Source organism: Suricata suricatta, chromosome 11 (genome assembly GCF_006229205.1).
Source record: "Suricata suricatta isolate VVHF042 chromosome 11, meerkat_22Aug2017_6uvM2_HiC, whole genome shotgun sequence".
NCBI classification, from domain to species: Eukaryota; Metazoa; Chordata; class Mammalia; order Carnivora; family Herpestidae; genus Suricata; species Suricata suricatta.
Genome location: NC_043710.1, coordinates 1170832 through 1177400, shown reverse-complemented (window position 1 = coordinate 1177400; position 6569 = coordinate 1170832). Strand labels below are relative to the sequence as shown.

The 6569-nt window shown below is 61.3% G+C and overlaps 1 long non-coding RNA gene across 2 annotated transcripts; it reads right to left on the bottom strand.

Annotated features, from left to right (window-relative positions):
- Nucleotides 1–960: 960 nt before the first annotated feature.
- On the bottom strand, nt 961–2219 carry LOC115272202. Of its 2 annotated transcripts, XR_003900297.1 has the most exons (3): nt 2017–2219; nt 1540–1813; nt 961–1314 (listed from the first exon to the last, which is right to left on the bottom strand). It is a non-coding gene; the product is annotated as an uncharacterized LOC115272202 (long non-coding RNA). The 2 variants fall into 2 exon arrangements; XR_003900296.1 differs by having other exon boundaries at nt 1540–2219.
- Between the last annotated feature and the right edge of the window lie 4350 nt (nt 2220–6569).

The following is a 6569-nucleotide window of genomic DNA, read 5'->3' as shown; positions in this document are numbered from 1 at the left end:
GCCGCCCCTGCAGGCTTGGGCCCACGGACGATGTGTTTTGGTCCACAGTGTTTGTCACTTGCTACGATCCTGCTGGTTGTGCACCTGCCACCTGGGCCCCTGGTCGACGTGTCCCCATCCCTGCCAGGCTCCAGGGGCTCACGGGTGCCAGCATGCTGGCTGGGAAGGCCTGGGTGTGACCTGGGAGCGGGCATAGCCCCGGCTGGAGCAGAGGCCACTTGGGGAGCAGCCTTCTGGGCAGTTGTGGGCGGTGGTGAGCACGGTTACTTGTGAGCCTCTGAGTGGACCATCGGTGTCCTCTAAACCGTGAAGGCCCTGCAGCTCTCCTCCGCCTCAGCGTCCACAGCCATGCTCACAGCCCCCTCCCTCCTTCCCAGCGTCCCCCCCCCCCCCCCCCCCCCCCCCCCCCCCCCCCCCCCCCCCCCCCCCCCCCCCCCCCCTCCCCTCCCCCCCCCAGTCCTTTCTTCTCCCCTCTGCGGCCCTCTCCGTGCTTCTCTGTCTTTGTCAACTGTATTCAGGAGACCCCAGACCCCCTGCCCGCCCGCAGCGAGCTCACAGCCCACTCTGTGCCTGGCACCCCAGGAAGCTCAGGCACCTGCGTCCCCACAGGCACAGCAGCCACCGTCCCCGCTTTGTGGGAGCTGGTGTCGCCAGCCCTTCCCTGGCCCCACAGCCATCCATCAGCGGGCCCTGTCACTCCTGCTCCGGCAGCACATGGCGCGTCGTGGCTGACGGCCCCCCGGCCACCACGCCGCCGTCACCTGAGGGTCCCCCCATTCTCCCACCTCCGGCGGCCCGTCTGCATCGGGGCCTCAGCGGCTTCCCACTGGACGCGGAACAAAAGCCAAAGGCGTCTGCTGCATTGGACCTGCTGCGGTGACGCGGGTCTTCTCAGGGGACTGTGATTACATGCGTGGGGCAGGGGTGAGGGCCCGTCCGGATGTCACGTCTCCCAGGACGGTTTGTGGGGGGGTTTCCATTCCTCCCCATATTTTATTAACAAATAAAGTTAGTTAATTCAGTGATTCAGCTTACGGCCTGAGGACCGACATCTCCTTTGGTAAACACGTTTCTGGTTAGTCCACATTTGCCCACTGGGGGCACCGGTGAGGTCGCCGTGGGGCCACGGGCCTGGCCGGTGAGGGGCAAACACCAGCTTCCAGCTCTGCCAGCTCTCTGGGCTTTTCTCTTTCGTTTCTGTGTCTTTCCTTCATGCTTTATCCCCATCAATCCACTTCTTCTGCCTTCATTTTTCTTGTTCATATTTATTAAATTAGGAACGTTGTCTCTCATTCCTCCAGGGACCCTGTGAAACTAAACGAGAGGGAATCTGATGAGATTCTCCTGCTGCGTTCATGGCGTCCTTACAACGGGAACGCCCAGCCGCCGTCCAGGGCCAACGATATGGCGGCAAATGAATTAGAAGTGAAGGCTTCTCCCAGCTTCCCCGAATCCCAAACCCACACAGCTGACATGAGCGCATCTTTGGTGCGAACTCTCTCCTGGCTCTGTGCGCCGACATGGACATTATGCACGAACCTTGTTTTTCTCCCAAACAGGAGGGTTTCTGGGTCATGGGGGTGGACGTGGCTCGTTCTGCTCCCCAGATGCACGTCAGGTAGGTGTATCGCTGTGCATTAAACAGTTACACTGTCGGTGGAAAATCACATTATTTCCAGATCATCTGCTCTGTATTGTTTTGCTGTTTCCATGACACATAATGCAGCAGAGACACCCTTGCCTGGGAGTGTCTCCGTGCTGCCACGCTTCAGTTACGACTAGGATCCGGAACGGGCCCGAAGCCGCAGGGTATCTGCAGTTCAAATCAAGAGATGAGAACAAAGAGACGAGTAGAAATATGGACAAATAATGTAAATGGGAAATTCGTGCGTAGGAAGAAACGCTGATGGCCAGTGCTCCTGGGACTAAATTTGGGGGGCGGGTCACACAAACACAGAGGGAGAAACGAGTGAGCTCATCCGTCCCAGGTGGACAGCGGAGTGGGCAGGGACCCACCAGTCACCCCGAGGGCAACCAGTGCGCCCCAGGTGGCCGGTGCTCCTCTGGCTTCCCAGAATCCCACGTCCAGATCCTCAGACGGCCGCAGACAGGGCCGCCCAAATGGCTGGAGTGAGTCCCAACATCCATCCGGTGACCTGTCAATGGCAAACCAGAGGTTCGCACCGTAGGCCCACCACGTCACCACACCAACGTGGGCAGACCGCATGCGCCTTTCACACCACACCGCCGCCGCCACCACATCACCATGATCACCACCACCATCACCACCACCATCACCACCAGCACCATGATGAATATAGGTGGTGACAGGGGAAGCTCTAGCTTAATCCTCATTTTAGTGACAATAGCTTGGGGTTTCATATTTTTAAATTATGTTCCCATTGGTTTTGAAAAATATTTTTCATGTGTAAGCAGTTTCTTTCCACCCTTGTTTGACTTTAGGTTTTGTGGTGAGTGGCTGCTAAGCTTTATCCAGTGCCTGTCAGGCATATGCAGAGAACATTTGTTACTTCATTTGATTTTCCAGCAACCCGCCGTCTTTCCCTTGTTCCTCTGGGGGGAAGCGCCCAGGGTGTGCACCGTGTGTGAGGGGCAATTGTTTCTGCCCCCAGCTACAGGAGAGGACCCGACCCTTCCTGCCAGCAGCGGGGACATGCGGACAGAGCACACGGGGGCCACGCACCAGGCAGAGCTGGGGTGCAGGGAAAGAGATAAACGCCTGAATGCCAGCCCCCACCCCCCTCAGGCAGGCCCAGGTGGGTCCGACCATCCCTCCTCAGTGCCCGAACGACCAGCAGGAGGAGGGTGAGGGTAGCCCTCCGTCCTAGGGAAGCCTGTGGGCACCGTGACCCTTTCCGGGCAGTTGCAGGAGCCAGCCCATCCCTAGGGACCGAGCCTCCGTGCTTTCAGCCCTCCGGCCCCGCCAACAGCGTCCCAGCTCTGGTGTCAAGAGTACAATCCGGTGACTCCGGTCGCGCTCTGCCACCAGCCGCCGTCCCAGGGCCGCCCCCTCGGCGGAGCCGAGCGCTGGCCAGTGCCGGCGTCTATCCACGCAGACCCAGCGTCAGGGCGGGGCTGTTCTGTGAGCACCGCCAAGGCCGGAGACCCCGCCAGGGTCACCTCGGGGCGGGCGAGGGCTGGGGGCAGCTGCCCGTTCACGTGACCTCCGAGCAGAGGCTCCAGGGTCAGCTCCTTCCTCCAGGTGTGCAGGCCGCTGGGGCCTCTCACTTCCATTCACATTTGAGAGACAGAGAGACAGAGAGGGAGGGAGACGCAGGGAGACGGCCCGGGCCCCAGGGCAGGAGGGGCAGCCCTGCGAGGGGCCTGCCCAGCACGCGCGCAGCTCTACAAAGCAGGCTGGCCTGACAGGCTGAATATCTGACGGTTTGGGCTGTTTCTCCAAACGGCAAAGGCACAGACTTGAGTCCGGTGCCCATGGGCTCTGGAGCTGAGGGCTCTCAGCCTGGGGGCCGTTACCCAGCAGCGGCCGCGGGTCCCTCTCCTGCCACCGCACGCTCCCCTTCCCCTGAGTTTGGTCCACGCGGGGCTAGAGGTTTGGAGCCAAGGGAAGGTAGGTGCCCCAGAGGCGGGGCCGCCGGGCTGTGGGTCACTGGACGCCCGGCAGGAAGGAGCTCTGGAGCTGTCCCGGTGGGGGCACGGCCCTCAGTCCTGCTGTGTGACCGAGATGCAGAGAAGGACCCCCTACATTTGATTTTCATGCATTTCCCTCCTTTCCGACGTCACAAGAACCAACGAAAGACCTAAGTGCGCGTCACCCTCTTTCCAGAGCAGGAGCCAGATTCAAGCTGTGTCCTATGTGGTCCCAGGCCACCTGACTCAAGATAGCCACACCGAGGAGGAGCAGATAGGTGCTAGCGCAGCCCCCAGGGACCTCTGGCCCCGATGCCGGGGTGGGTGGGGACACATGGGCCCAGGCGTCCACACTCAGGCTGGTCCCACCAAAGTGCTCCTGCATCTGGGTCCTGTGTTCAGAGGTCAGAGTCCAGGACAATGGCTGCTTGCTGATACCTGTGGGCAGACTGAGCAAGTGAAAGGAGAGGGCAGGGGAGCAGGGAGCAGGGGCAGGGGGAGCAGGGCAGGGGGAGCAGAGCAGGGGGAGCAGGGAGCAGGGCAGGGGGAGCAGGGAGCAGGGCAGGGGGAGCAGGGCAGGGGGAGCAGGGAGCAGGGCAGGGGGAGCAGGGAGCGGGCAAGCAGTCACCCTGGCACAGCCCCCAGCCGGGCCTTTGGGGGCAGGAGGGTCTGGGCGGCAGCTTGGAGATGGCCTCGGAGGCCACGGGGGCCACGGTGTCCCTCAAACATGAACCAGGACCCCCCGGCCTTTCTCTCATCTGCCCGCTCTGGTTTTTTATGTTTTATTTTTAATGTTTAAATTTCATTTAAGTCCAAGGTAGCTAACACACAGTATGATAATGGTTTCAGCAGTGGAATTCAGTGATTCATCACTTAACATGTGACACAGGCCTCATCCCAGCAAGTGCCCTCCTGTCCTCGATGCCCATCCCCCAGCTAGCCCATCCCCCGCCCACCTCTTCCGTCAATCTGTTTGTTCTTTGCCTGTAAGAGTCCCTGTGCTTCGCCCCTCCCCCCCGTTTATCTGCGGTGTTTCTGAAGTTCCTCATATCAGCAAAAGCCCAGGAACTTGTCTGCTCTGCTGGCTTCAAAGGGGACATCTGGGACCCGGGGCCTTAGGGGAAAACCACACTGCAGCTCCCCCGAGCTCAGGGCGCCCAGTTTCCTGCAGCCTTGCCTCCCTCCCCCACCCTCCCCCACCCTCCCCAGTTCTGACCTGACCTTCCCGCCTCGGGCAGTCATTCCCCTGCAGCCACTGCACCCACCCCGGCCCTGCGCCGGGTTCTTTTGCTGGACAACAGTGCCATCTGGTGGCCGGCTCCGCATTGCCGCCACTCCTGTCCCTCCTGAAAGGAGTATTTCAGAACACAGGACCCCAGCGAAAGTGGTTTTGTTTTTGTAAATCACGGAGCCAAATCCAGGTGCGCAAGTGGAGTCCAACAGTAAGAGGTCAGAGCCCCTCAGACAGCTCTGCAAACGCGGCCGGGGGCGCCGTGCCCGCACCCAGTGTCTTAGGCGCGCACAACTGTCTCGACAGCCAACAGAGCGGGCCCTTCGGCCACCACCCTCCGCGGTGGGTTCTGCTCCGAGGCCAGTCCTGACGCCAGTGCGCACTCCCCACTCCCCGGTCGGGGTGCTGCGTCCCGCCGAGAGAGCGCACACGCCCGGGAGTGCACCCATGTTGGTGCTGTCTCTGCAGAGCCTGGTCCACACTCACACACTCAAAACAGCCGGGAAGAAGTCCACTGGGGACGGACAGTGACGGGCCCCAGCTCCCGCGTGCACAGACTCCTCAGTGGGCTCCCTGTCAGGGAGCCTGGCAGCGCACATTTATGGAGTGACACTGTATGCACCCCCCGCCCCCACTGCGCCCAGACACCCCCAGCGGAGGCAGCTCTGAACCCGGGCTTCGGACTGCAGGCCCCCACTCGGATTCTGCTTCCTTTCTGCCACCTCCCGGGGTCCTGCTGATCAGTTACATGTGAGAGCAGGCCTGGGGTCTTGTACTTGTGGCTAACAAAATACAGCCCGCGCACTTCTCCTCCCTCTCTGGCTTGAAGCCTGAAGGCAGCCCTGTCCTCGGAGGGAGAGACCCGGCTTCAGTCCCTCCTCCCTCTGCAGGTGCTGGGGGGTCAGCAAGGGCGCAGACCCAGAGACCACAGGGTCCCCTCCCTAGAGTGAGGAGAGCAGTGGGGAGACAGGGGTGGACGCCCAGGGGACAGGAAAGGGGCACGGACGGCTTTGGCCACAACAGTAAATCTTGGGCAGAGGCTGGTGGGCAGGAAATCGCACCCCTTTTCTCCCCACCCACCCGTCCAGGTCCTCTGGCTGCAGCTGTAAACCGAGGCAGCTGCGGTTCCCCCAGAAGGAACCTTCTCCCCGCCTGGGCGTGGTGCTCAGGGCGATCCGGCGGGCCGGCTGCACTGAGCTTCTCGCCCACCAGAGGGCGCAGCGCCGCAGCCCCAGCCAGCAAGGGCGGCCAAGTGGGGCAGGGCAGGGGGCACCCAGGCCTCGGCAGCTTCAACCGGCCTGATTTGTTGGCCTGGGGTGGGCTTCTCCCCATCGCCCTGCGTCTGTGTCCACCTTCTTTGCCTGCTTTAAATGGGACTGGAAAATTCAAATGGTTGTTTATATCACTTTAAAAAACAGGAAAACCTCAAGCTAAAACATGATCATTTAGGGTGCTTTTGTGTTCACAAATCAGGAGGCTGAAGAGGCTCCCAGTCCTCACAAGAAAGGACACATCCTTCCAGTGCCGTGACCGTCCTCTGCGCACCGGGGCCGCCTGTCCGCGAGCCGCAGGCCGGGGACGGCGGGTCCTGTCCGCCAGCAGGCAGCAGGGCTGTGACGGGCTCAGAGCACCAGCTGGAACTGACATGTTCGAAGACACAGAGTCTCAAAGATGATGTCATGTCAAGTTCCTGAGGTCACTTCGGCCGGAGGGCTTTGGGCCTTTG